The sequence below is a fragment of the Hipposideros armiger genome, unplaced genomic scaffold (assembly GCF_001890085.2).
Source record: "Hipposideros armiger isolate ML-2016 unplaced genomic scaffold, ASM189008v1 scaffold_47, whole genome shotgun sequence".
NCBI classification, from domain to species: Eukaryota; Metazoa; Chordata; class Mammalia; order Chiroptera; family Hipposideridae; genus Hipposideros; species Hipposideros armiger.
The window spans coordinates 1,465,632-1,479,093 of record NW_017731397.1 but is presented as its reverse complement, the minus strand read 5'-3'; the positions used below and the strand labels follow the sequence as shown (position 1 = coordinate 1,479,093).

At 36.9% G+C, this 13,462-nt stretch overlaps 1 protein-coding gene across 1 annotated transcript in view; it reads left to right on the top strand.

The window, feature by feature from the left end:
- The first annotated feature begins 12,864 nt into the window (after positions 1 to 12,864).
- The window catches only part of SKAP2 (src kinase associated phosphoprotein 2), a 175,487-nt gene continuing 174,889 nt past the window's right edge, over positions 12,865 to 13,462 (top strand). The window contains exon 1 of the mRNA XM_019639956.1: positions 12,865 to 12,978. The gene's annotated coding sequence lies outside the window, so the exon portion shown is untranslated. The remainder of the gene's footprint in view (positions 12,979 to 13,462) is intronic.

The window sequence follows — 13,462 nt, the reverse complement described above, 5'->3', positions numbered from 1 at the left end:
ATTAAATTTAATGAGAATTTGACAACCTAGTTCTAAAGCTGTTACTAGAACAGGGTTATTATTTAGTTCAACAGAGAAGAGGACATCCATTTTTCTTACTCAAAGGCGCCTCTGTACTATAAATACCTGTCCTAAGTCACTCTTGTGAAGGCCAAGTATGAACATAAGAGGTAATAGCACCAAGGAAAGAGTCTCTTTTAAAACATTTGCAAGAACTATGGGCACGATTTGATTTGACAGCCTAAGGGACATTAGGAGAGATAGTTTTGGCCATCAGATTTTTATGGGAGAGAGAGCTGTAATTTTAATCCTCATATAGGCTTCGTCTAGTCTCTGGATAACCCATAGAATGAGTGTCACAGCTCAGGTGAAGACTGAGCCTTCCAGAGCCAGAACTGCTGTTCACTAGAGCTGCTGTAAGAAAATGCAATAATGACAGTTACTGGTGCAAAACCCTTTTCTGAGCCTCTTGGCATACGTGAAAAACAAAACAAAACAAAACAACAAAACAAAAAAACACCAACAACAAAAAACTAGCTGTAGATTAACTTTCCCATGATCTGGAGCTTGACACAGATTCCTGATCTTCCAAGTTCAGAAAATGCCACCAATAAGTTTGTAAAGAAAGGTTTTATCAAACCAAACTGGGAAACAAGGGAATAGACTTTGTCACACAAGAACATTTGACCAGGAGAGATGAGCAAAGGTGCTAGCCGCATGTGACAAACGGAAAGTCAAGTTATTCCCTAAAAGCTTTTTAAAACAACAAATTCACTAAGCGTTAACAGTTACTTGGTGCTGGCATAGATTTCATTCTACTATTATTCGGCACGAAGGAAAATACTCAATGTCTGTGACAGACAGCTAGTCATTCCCTAATGTCTGTTCTCTTCTTCCAGACTAACAGAATTTTTAGCTGGGCATGGGAGTGCCCTGAATAAATACTTCCCAGGCTCCTTTGAGCTAGTGTTGTCATGTAGCTAATTTCTGGTCAATGAGATGTAAGTGGAAATGTCCTGTGGCACCTTGAGAAACTGCCTGAAGAACAGGGTAGTAGTCTGTGCCTTTTGTCATTCGTCTTTGACACTCTTCCATCTTCCTTCCTGGAACACGGAAGTTGCCATCCTGGACAATAAAGTTGAACCCTCACATTTTGAAGGAACCAGAGAAAAAGAGCCAGGATCTCTGCATGTGGATCACCATGCTGGCCCTGGACTGCCTGGCTGGACTTTAAAACATTTATCCTGCTTAAGCCACTGTACGTGGGGCTTCCTGTCATGTGCAGTTAAACTTAACGCTAATGAATACACACACACCAGCTTTCGGGTCCACTGAATCTACCACCAGCCATTTAAAATACAATTAAAAATGGACTTTTTTTGTTTTTTGTAGAGAACATAGATAAAAAGGCAAAACAAACAAAAATAAACATCATAGTGGAAAACATTTTCTACAATATAGTTGAAATGTAAAGTGAGGCCTGAGTTCTCATTCCAGTTGTATTACTAATTTCCACCCCTGTATAATGAAATACAATAAACATATAAATTATAATAGATACAAATTAGCACCTTATTTGTTCCCAACAGTGTGTGAATAGCCATTTTGTTGTGTCGATGTCATAAGAGCACATTTACCTTTATTTATATATATATGCAAATACTCCCGTTCCCGATTTCTTGGGTCAAATTGAGTGCTAGCCAAACGCTAGCTGAAGGGGGAGGTATCGCTGCTGCGGGACTAATCTTTATTAAACATTAAAAAACACATCAAACCTGTGATTCCTCCTCTTTCCTGCCACCCCCGCCTCCACTCTACATGTACTCAGAAGATGATCTCACCTCTTCTCAGAGAAAACAGAAACTTTCAAACAGGAAGTCCCTGAGCATATTATTACTACCAGATTTCCAAACCCACCCATGCCTGTCCTCATCCTGGCCTCCCTCCCTCAGGTCATAATAGAAGGAATGTCTCCCTTCCTATCCAAGGTCAGTCTTCTGAGTCCCAACACCTCCTGCCTTCCCAGGCAACACATGCTATAGATTATCACTTCTCTCTCCTGTATCTTAAATAGTTTGAATATCTTCTGAACTGTAGTCTCAGTAGTTTTTGGTGAGGGAATATGTGTTTGATGTATGGAGAAAACTGTTTACAATTATATACATCGGCTTATAAACGAGCTTGTTTCATGAAAGTTTCCTGTCTTTCTCCTTCCTAGATAGTGTTCCGAGTGAACACTGTCAATTCCTGCCATTGTGATTCTCTCTTTTCTCGATTCTCTCTTTTATAACTGACCATAAGGCTGAGATGCAGATCCGCACATTTAATCAGGTTACAGCCAAGTCCTCCGGACCAAGGAAACAGATGTTTTCTGTCTCTTTTAAGTGGTTGCATATATTTGCTCCTGTCCCATTTATGTGTTGATTTCTTGGTTTAATTCTCAGAGGGGAATCTTATTTTCCTAATTTCCATATTCCTAGAGAGTACTTCACTGTGGCTACAGAATACACAGTGCTAGTTTTCACAGTATTTTTCTAAATAAAAGAATTCCTCAAAATCATGCTCGCACTACACAGAGATAATAGCAGATTTTGTCTGCTAGTCTTGTAGTCTTCAAATCTCATATATAAAACTCAATGAGAAGTGCAATGTTAATTGGGTAGTTCCACTGAAAAAAATGAAGTTACTCCTAATAGACTTCATTGAAATAATTTGCATTTACATCAAGAGTGTACCAAAGTCTCCTATTTTACAAATTAGTATTTAGCTAGTCACATGGAACCTATTACCATGGAATTTAAAAATACAATTTAGTAAAACTGGAGCAAATATTTGTAGAGAAACAATACATGCTTCACATTGATGGAAGTGTTTTATGATTATGTGCATCAGTAAAAAGAAACTGATTGTCCGACCCACATGGAAAAGGCATTAAAGCAACGAGAAAAAAGATACACTTCTGATTCAAACTGATCAGGAAATTATTTACATATTTTAGGAGCATACTCTGATTTACATGTTCCCAAATACCAGTGTTGAACCTGGGCAGCAATGGCTGCTTCATCTGAATTTTATGATGGCTTTCTGATTTGTTGCTACCTAAAGCAATCACACAAGGGCAGCAAATTCCCCAAAACATCAGGGAATGTAGTGTTGAAAAATTCCAGCATCAGCTTCCTTCAGATGAACCTTCATGAGTAGTAAGTAGCAATAACAACAGACAGTCCTATGCATGTGTGATGAGGTCGTTAGGGTCACTATGATTAAACTATGATGACTTTCATTTAACTCACACATGGGAATGCTTAAGTGGCATTTTTTTTCAGAGAATCACATAACATAGGCACTGCATTCAAAGGCTCTCATTATTAAAAATAAACAACTGAAAATAATTTTCAATGAAAATTCACTTTTCAAAAAGCTAAGCCTTTTCAACGACTGAAGCTTGGATTGCTTTTATGCGTTTTATAGAAACACAACATAATTTTTCAAGTTTCCTAAACAAAGCACTCTGCAATTCAACTTTTAAAATAATATATATATATACACACACACACACACACACATATATATATATATATATGTATATATATATATACATATATTTTATTGGGGTGACAATTGTTAGTAAAGTTACATAGGTTTCAGGTGTACAATTCTGTAATATATCATTCTATATATCACATTGTGTGTTCACCACCCAGAGTCAGTTCTCCTTTCATCACCATATATTTGATCCCTTTTACCCTCATCTACCACCCCCCTCCCCCCTTACCCTCCGGTAATCGCTAAATTATTGTCTGTGTCTATGAGTTTTTGTTTCTTCATTTTGTTTGTCTTGTTCCTTTGTTGTTTTCAGTTTTATATCCCACACATCAGTGAAATCATATGGTTCTCAACTTTTTCTGTCTGACTTATTTGGTTTAGCATTATAATCTCAAGATCCATCCATGTTGTTGCAAATGGCACTATTTCATCTTTTCTGATGGCAGAATATATTTTTACTTGGAATATTTCCAAATTCTACCTATAGAAATTTTAAACATAAGAAAAAATGAAACGTATTTGGCAATCAGGAAGAACTTCTGAGGTTTCTAGACCAACGATAAATGAAATAAAGCCCTCTGACCTCAGAGTCTTAGAAAGGGGATGAGGATAAGCACTACTACACTGGGAAGAATTTAGTGAGTGGATGGTGAGATCTAAAAAGCAGACTAGCATGAATTTGAAGACAGGAAGAAACTAAGGGAAGTTCATCAAGGCTGGACTGCATTAGTTATTGCCTCTGTAAATGTGATGTTGTCAGACACTATATTCATTATTCAAGCCAGGAGTTTAGGGATGATGGTCTCAGTAGCTTTTGTTGAGGGAATACGTACATTGCAAAAGGGGCTTTGTAGAGATGATAATTTAAGGATCTTGAAGTAGGGAGATTATCCTGGATTATATAGATGGGCCCACTGTAATCTTAAGAGTCCTTATAAGAGGGAGGCAGGAGGATGAAAGTAAGAGAAAGAGGTGTGATGATGAAGTGTAGAGAAATTTTAACATGCTATGCTGCTGGTTTTGAAGATAGAGGAAGGGGCCATGAACTAAGGAATGTTGGTGACTTCTAGAAGCTTCTAGAAGACTCTCTCCTGGAGCCTCCAGAAGGAACCAGCCTTGCTGACACCTTGATTTAGCTCACTGAAACCATTGCAGATTTCTCCAGAACTGTCAGATCATACAGTTGTGTTATGTCAAGCCCTTAATTTTGTGGTAATTTGTTACAGCAGCAACTGGAAACCTAATACACACACCTAGAAAACCTATAAACTGAATAAGAGATTTCTAATTAATCAATAGAACCAGCATATGTAATCAAACTACCAATTAAATATCATTTTAGTTAATAGGACTATTTGTAGAAAATATATTAGTGCCTATGACTTTAGTTTCCTTATTTTATGTAATTGTCAACAGTTTTTATACAACAAACACATACGAGTACATACAAGAAGCAGATACAGGTTTAAATAGTATTTAGAAATTACATTACTCATAGCATTGTAAAAAATGAAACTAAGTTAATGAAATCTTTTTATTCTATTCAAGTTGATTGTGTATTTGTAACAGGTATTGCTGCTCTGATGAAAAAAAACAACAAATTTTTTTTGTGATCTGCTCTGGGCTCAGATTCTGATTCTGCCCCTGTGATAACTGTGATTTATAGTAAGAAATAATAATAATAAAAAAACATAAGTTACTAGGAAAAAAGTTTAAAACTATTAGTTTAGTTTATTGATTTTAGTTACACTATTTATACCGGGGCTTCTCAAGTTATCTATGGTGAAGAACCATTTATTTTTTTATTGTTAAATTTCTAACCCATACTTGACTGATAATTAATAAAATACAATTAGAGATACTAAAATAATGTCAAATTGCTATGAAAGTTTCTAAATACTTTCACTTTCAATGCTTATTTTTTCATTCACTAGTAATAGTTTGTGGGTTGGCATCTGCCGTAGACTATGCTGAGTAATGCTGGTATGTCTCTTACTATGAAAATCAAGAATGTGAATATATTTGAATGCACAAAATTTTAGGACTTTTACTAATACTTCATGTGTCAAATTTATTGTTTTATTTTAGCTTTTATTTTTAAAATTAAGAAATGACATATGAAATTCATTCAGGTCACATCTTATAAAGACATATGATGTCTTATGACTGAAACTGAAATGACTGAATGACTGTACATTTCAAAGTGATGGAAACTTTAAATTGTGAAAAATGGTTTTCAAGTATTTTCAATTGAGAAAAAAAACCAAAGCAAACAAACCAAAAAAACCATCTACCACAACAAAAAGGTGAACCACAAAAATATCTAGAAAAGCAGAAACACTTTCTTCTGTTATCTGCCAGAAGAACTTAGTTCAAATATTATCTAAGATTTGCCTTTTGGCAGATTATATGCTGAACCTGTTTTGTCAGGTATGCCTAATTAACATGGATTCTATGTAAGTGCTTCTCTTTTGCAATCACTGTGCTGCACAGAGTTTGAAATAAATATTATATTAAAATATAGTTTTACCTTTAACAGTCATATTTTGGTTTAGACAAATAAATGTTTTAATGTTATTCAAACGACTTTGAAAATGGTTAACCTTGCCATATTGATGTATGGTCTAAATAGTTCTTAATTTATTTGGGTAATGGCATAACAGTACAGGTATTAATAGTAAGGATATGTAATGTATTTTTCTATATAGAAAAGCACACAAAAAAGTATTTTCCTCAGGTCAGTTAATGGTGTAGTATGCTTTTCACTTTTGAAAAAACAAGTATTTCCCTGAAAATGTTCCATATGAACATTGTTCCCCAGCAAATACATGGCTATGTTTTATTTGAAAATATAAAAATGAGGAATATCTTCTTTAAATGTGTAGTAGTTAAGTACAATAAATGAAAGCATGTAATTTGGGAATTCCTTTTTTTGTGCTCCAGAAAGTTAAAGTAAATTTTCTAGACTTTAAAAAGCATACCTTTTGATAGCACTGTATAAAAATATAAGAATAATTTTTTTTCTTCGCTGAAAAAAATTAGGATGGCTATTAAAAATATAAAACCAAATGCTCACAGAAATATAAAGCAAGCTGGCTGGAGAGGAATCCGGCTTATGAGTACTTTTTCTTCTTATGTGTGGTTCTTGGAGGGGAATAATGCTTTCAGGATCAAAGCCGAGAACTGAAATGAGAAAACAAGTTCCCAGTAGACAGCAATGTGTCTTCCGAATGTTGACCGAATGGACTGTGGGGCAGCAAAGCCCATCAGTACGGTAAAGTAATTCTTGATGTCCTTCATTGTGCCAGAGACGTGCCTGTGGCAGTCCACAAATTGTGAAGACTGGGTCATAATTTGTCAACAGCACTGACTTTCTTTGCTTATCAAAATTTAACCCATTAAATCAAATATAATCCCAAATCTCATTAAAGTAGTCATTCAAAAAAGTAAAACATAAAAGGAGAAGAAACAAGATCCAGATTATCAAGGAAAAATGTCATAAAATTATGCTGTTGGGGATGAAGGTAAAAAATTGCTTTGTATTATGAAATGGGATTGCACAGAGGGTGCCAAAAAAATGTATACACATTTTTAAGAAAGGAAAAAACTGCATTAAAATTGTTATATTCAATATATACTAATAACAAAAGATGAATACAAGTCATGTGTATATGCGGGAGACCAGCTCCCGCGGGGTCCAGGGGTTCCCTCAGGTGGAGGCGAAGTCGGCGAGGAAAAAGGGAAAAAACTCGCAGAGAGACAGAAACGCTTTTTCAAGAAGAGAAGTGTCTCCCTTTATTTTACAGCATGCCCCTTTTTATAGTTGACCATTATCTCATCAGTAAAAAGTTCTTTTACATAGTTTAGATTAGGGTTTTACTTCCTCTTAATTCTTATGCTCCAGGGTTCAGCTTGACTTTTTCTTATGCTAAAAGATCAACTTATCTTAACTGTGTTTTAATCCTTTTTACCTATAGTGACCATGTGACTAAGGCTAATCCTTTTACCTGTAGAGACTATGTCTACTCAACAATTATCCTAAACACTATTAGCTAAGCAGGATCTTAAGATTTATAGGGTGTGTACTTTGACCTTTACTAAGAGACTAGTAGTGTGACTAAAATTGCCTTTAGTGTATAAAATATAATTATTGTGATATATCAGAAAGGGTATTTAAATTTTTTAAGATATAAAACAGTATCTGTTTCTCAGTCAGAGCTTCAGAATTTGTCACAATTGCAGTGTGTTTGGCCATGTCAGATACTGAGGCGCAGACGGCTCCCGGCATGTATAAATTTTTTATCTATCTATCTATCTATCTATCTATCTATCTATCTATCTATCTCTGTATTTTTATATATGTAAATATAAATATTATCTCTCTATATAATATTCATATCTTCTCAATCTTTCCTATTTAATCTTTTCAGTTAATATTTGCCTTTTATTAATCATGCATTGAATTATTGCATGTTCACGCTCCTGCTTTGGTCCTGGCTGAATTGTATCTATTCTGTAAGCAATTATTAGCACAACATATTCACAATATTGAAGAAAAATCTTGTTAGATAGTTTTTAAAAATGTTTACTTCCATTTTCAAAAAGCAAATGCCATAGGCTCAGTGTCGTATTTATATTTTCCAAAATATATAACAGATCAAGTTTATTTCCTCAGGTGAGCAAATAAAATTAAATAATTTTAAATAAGAGCTAGAGGTCTTATTTAATTCTTGAGGAGTAAGGCATCAGCATGGAAGCTAAGACTTTCTTTTGGTCCATTGTTTTTAAAAAAATGTTTTTTTGGTGTGCCTAGATCATTAAGAACAGCCTCCATGTATTAACTAACCTTATGGTGGTAAACATTTTGCAAAATACACATATTCAAATCATAACATTGTACACTGTAAACCTACACAGTTATATGTCAATTATGTCTTACTAAAGCTGGAAAAATCAATGAAAACAAACAAACAAACAAAAAAACCCCCCACGTGCCTCACATGCTTGTTAGGAGAATGAGGACAAATATCCTTGATTTTTGGTCACCAATTAAGGTTGTTTATACTTAAGTGGACCTCCCCAGTAGTTTTCCAGATTAGTTTGTTTTTCAATTTAAGCGGAGATCTATGAAAAAAGGACAACAATAAAATGAGGACGTGGGGATGAGGAAGGAATGGAAGAATTTCTGAGTATAGTAATATACAATGCAAATTGTAGACAAATATACAAAGCAGTGCTTAAAGTCTTGTAAAAATGTGTTGTTTTTTTTTCTTAGCTCAGTAGTGGGACACTATAGAGATAAAGGGAGAATTTGTTTGAGCCTTTTAAATTTTATGTAGTTTTACTATTATTGGTCTTAAAGTAGTCATTTGTAAAACACTACTGTTTAATATTGACAACTTTGAAAGTCACTGAAAAAAATTAAATGGCAATTTAATGTTAACAGCTACTTATGGTTATCAAATCCATCAAAGCCCTTCATGAATATATTAAACACAAACCCACTGAATTACTGTTGCTGAAGACAGCTTGGTATTTTAAAATTGCCTAGTGAGAATAGATGTGCTATAATAAGAGGAAGGACTCTGATCACAATTTACTATTTTGCCTTTACATAGAGGAAAAAAACCTAGATCCGTTCCTAATTATTTAATGTTCTAAAACCTGTGCCAACTTAGCTATAAAATAACCTCTAGAAGTGAATTAGAAAATTGTGTTTCATCTACATTTGTGTCCTTAAACAATGACTACAATAACAAAACAAAAATAGAATAAAATTCCTGTAACGAAAATAATTAATATGGGTAAGGATAGAGAAAATTGAGTAAATAGTTAATATTGAACCAATTATGATTTGGATCCCAGATGTGAGTCCTCCAAAGTTTAATCAATAAGGCAGTCATGCTATTCGGTGTCATGCTTCTCGAAGACGAGCTTCTCGTTAAATGTTGGTAAGGACGTTGTGGGACCAGAGCTATCCTAAAGAAAGAAGAGGCTACACAGCATAAAATATGCCCATGAACACCTTGCTTGCTTTACATAGCTTGTCCTGAAACCATTCCTTGGAAGGTTCATATAGCCTGCCTTCTCTTAGGGGTGTTCTAAATTCCAAAATATTGTTTCAGTTTCATCCAAAGCCACAGTGAGCTTAGTCCAGGTATCAGAAGATCTGGATTAAGACTGAGGTGCAAAGGGAGATGGTTACCAATCCAGAGATAGTTACCAATCCACTCTCCTGTTTCTAACTGGTAGAATTTCAGGGCATGCTGGCAATGGTTCCCACATTACCTCTTAGATTAAGCTCAAGGGTAACTTCCCAAGTCTGTTATGAGCCAAGAATAAAATGGAACTCAGTTGGGCCTCTGAGGTAGAAAGTAGAGATTTTGATGAAAAGAATAGGGGAGAAACAAAAGTTCTCTGTTTATGCACATGCTCCAAGTTCAAGGTAACCTCACCAAACCACAGAGGAGTAAAACAGTTTACATGGAGAGGGAGGGGTCTGCATTCAATTGTATATGGTACTAAGGAGTCGGGATTTTCTTGGCATGCTCCTAGTACACATACTCTGGGACCAAGAATGATTAGAATACAAGACAGGGATTTGGGGCCGGCCGAGTGGCGCCTTGGTTAAGAACTGGCTTGGGACGCCAGAGGGCCCCGGTTCGGATCCCACATATGAGGGCCAGTGACACTGCCCTCCACAGCTAAGATGCTGAACAACAGCTCAACCTGGAGCTGGGCTGCCGTGAGTCGCCGGCAACGGTGTAGGCTGCAGCCCCTGTGGCAGTGGTTTGCCATGGGCTACTGTATGTAGCCAGCAGCCAGCGTGAGTGGCCAGCAGCCGCAGTGAGCGGCCGTCCAGAAGCCGACGACTGATGTGCCTCGCCCGGGAAGAGCGCAATGATGGTGCCAACTTGGGCCAGTGAAGCAACGTCCTCCACAACTAGACTGAAGAACCAAAACGACAGCAACTTGTCTGTTCCCCTTCCCCCAATTCCCCAGCGCTGTTCCCATCCCCCCAATTCCCCAGTAAAAATCTTAAAAAAAAAAAAAAAAGACAGGGATTTGGTCTATCTCTTCTCTGGGGTTCCATCTAGAATATAAAGCCAGCCTATAAATCAACCCTATAAGAGTAAGGCAGAGACATAGTCCAAGAGGGCTAGAAGTAAGCCAAATAAATATGTCCCTTTACTAAAAGTAGGCAAAGTAAAAGACTTGGTGTCAGAACCCAGGCAGGAGAAACTCATTTACTAGGAGTAGGACGTAAGGTTGGAGCCAGACTATCATCAGGTCTGACCTTGCGATGGTGCGGTCTTGAGCATTTCGAGTCTGGATAGGGGAAATCAATTTTAGTTAACTGGACAGAACAGTTGTTATCTGGAGAGAGAATCAGGTAGCTTTTTACAGGTTCGCAATGGGATGGACAGCTCTCTCAACTTTATACCTAATTTGTAGAATCCTAAAGACATACAGCATCTTAAGAACCCAAATCCAGTCTATATTAAATTGCTTGTTAATCTTACATTAAAATGATTGGCCAGAGCAGCAAAATGCCTGAGTATGTGTTTGTTTGCATGCAAATGAGATGGAGCTCAAAAGAGAGGGAATGTTTATCTTGCTAAATAAATTATACTAATAGGATTAATAATTATAACCTAAATATTCAAAAGACAGGTTAGTGAACCACATATATCAGAGCCTATTGGTTCTGTATCACTTCTTTTAAGGGTAAACGACTTCATATGAATCCTAGTGAGAATATAGTCTTTTTGCTGCTGATTGCCACATAATGATAAACTTATACCTACTAGCCCTATAAGATTCAAATGAAGAGAGGGACAAGAATTTAGAAAATAAAAACAAATCTTCATTTCTAAAAACTTTTAAAAGAGCCTTTACTAGATGACTTGAAAGACACATAGGTTTAAAAACTTTTAAAAATGTATTAGGCTGTAAAATAAATATGAAATTTCAATTGCTGCTTTTATCTCATATACTCTTTACTTACGATAGTATAGGTGTATGCTTGGTGGCTTTGCGATTTGTTGACTTGTATCTCCTGGAATTCCCTTTTCTGTCTGTTTTGGTTAGAGTGGGCCACAAAAGAGATTTTTTGGGAGATTTGCAGAAGTGAAGCAACAGACATCTTGTAGCTCTCATGTGTATTGTGGCTTATCCGCTAGCTCACCTCAACTGGCATGAGGCAGCAGCGGGGCCTGCAACTGCCCATCTTCTGTTGCATCCGTGTTTCAGCTCTATGACTCTGGAGTCATGCATGTGTGTGTAACTCTGTAAGGAAGGACCCTGGCTTTGCAGAACATCCACACTATCAAAGTCAGAGGCAGCGAGCGCTCACTTGGGTTTCAGGTTGTCCTCATGAACTATGGCTTCTGTGTTCCAGCTTGGCATGAATCTCCACCATCTTCCCTTCCTGACTTTGCTCTGTGGGCTTCAAGCTCCAGCATCAGTTTAACCACCTTCCACAATTGTGTAGGGTGAAATCTCTGTACCAAATTCCTTTATATTATATCACTCTGTATTTCTATCTCCATTCTAATGGTTTTGATTCTCTGATTGAACACTGGTAGAGACTGGGATAGTGACGGTATAAAATGAAAAGCAGGTTGAGAAATCTATGCAAATGAAAATATAGGCTACTTTTCATGGGAAAAGAAGGGTGAATCAGAGGGCAGAACCGAGATCCATGGAGAAGTTATTTCAGGTGGGAGTAAAACTGTGTTCTAATCAAGGAACATTTTACATTTTCCTGGTTGGATTTCAGAATTGCTATGAACCATTGATCTCTGTATACTCTTATTGTCCTTGTCCCTTTGGAGCAGGAATGTCTACAATGGTTATTGTATGCGTATCCCACCATTGCATGTTATGTGGGGAGCAGAGAACTTGTCTTTACTTCATACGTCTTCAGATCAAGAGAACTGTACTCAAGGAGTGTATAATATTTAAGAAGCATCATCCACACCTGGACTTGATTTATATGAGATTCTGGACTTTGAGCTGATGAGACTTTGCAGGTGGCTTTGGGAGGGGATGGATGTGTTTTGCACTGGGAGAGATGTGAATCATTGGGGGCCAGAGGACTGACTGTGGTAGTCAGCTTTCAGTATGGCCCCAGTGATTCTTACCTCCTGGTATTCACAGCCTTATGTAGCCCCTTCCCTCTATATACCAGGTTTGTGCGACCAATAGGATATGGCAGCAGTAAAGTTATGCCACTTCTGATATCGTCATAAAGACATTGCAGCTTCTGTCTTGGTTGTGCTATCTTTGGATCACTTGCTCTGAGGGAAGCCCGTTGTCGTGTTAAGAGGACACTCACACAGCCCTGTGGAGAAGCTGATGTACTGAGGGACTGTGGCCTTTTGCCAACAGCCAAAGAGGAATGGAGGACTCCCAACAACAGTCTTGCAGGTGAGCTTTCTTCAAAGCTGATCCTCTCGCTAAGTCTTCTGTTGACTGTAACCCAGCCTACAGCTTGACTGTAACCTCATAGGAGGAGACCCTGTGCCTGAACCATCCAGCTCATCTGCTCACGGATTCCTGACCATCAGAAACGGAATGAAATACAAAGTGTTTGTTTCAAGCTAACTTTTGTTATGCAGCAAAAGGTAACTAATGCAATACCTAAGTATTTCTTCCACATGCCTATGAAGGCCAAACAAAAGGAAAATAAATAGAGGCTCACCATTTTCCTTCTATGCTCATTTATATATTTTTAAACCTAGGCCTGTGGGCAAATATTTTTTCAGCTAAGCTAAATTTGAAAGCTGTAAGGAAGGGGGTTAGCTTTAATTATAGGGAGGTATATAGTCATAAGCTGTATAACAACATTTTGGTCAGTGATGGACTGCTTATAACCTAGTGTAGTAGTCTGTACCATCTAGGTTTGTATAAG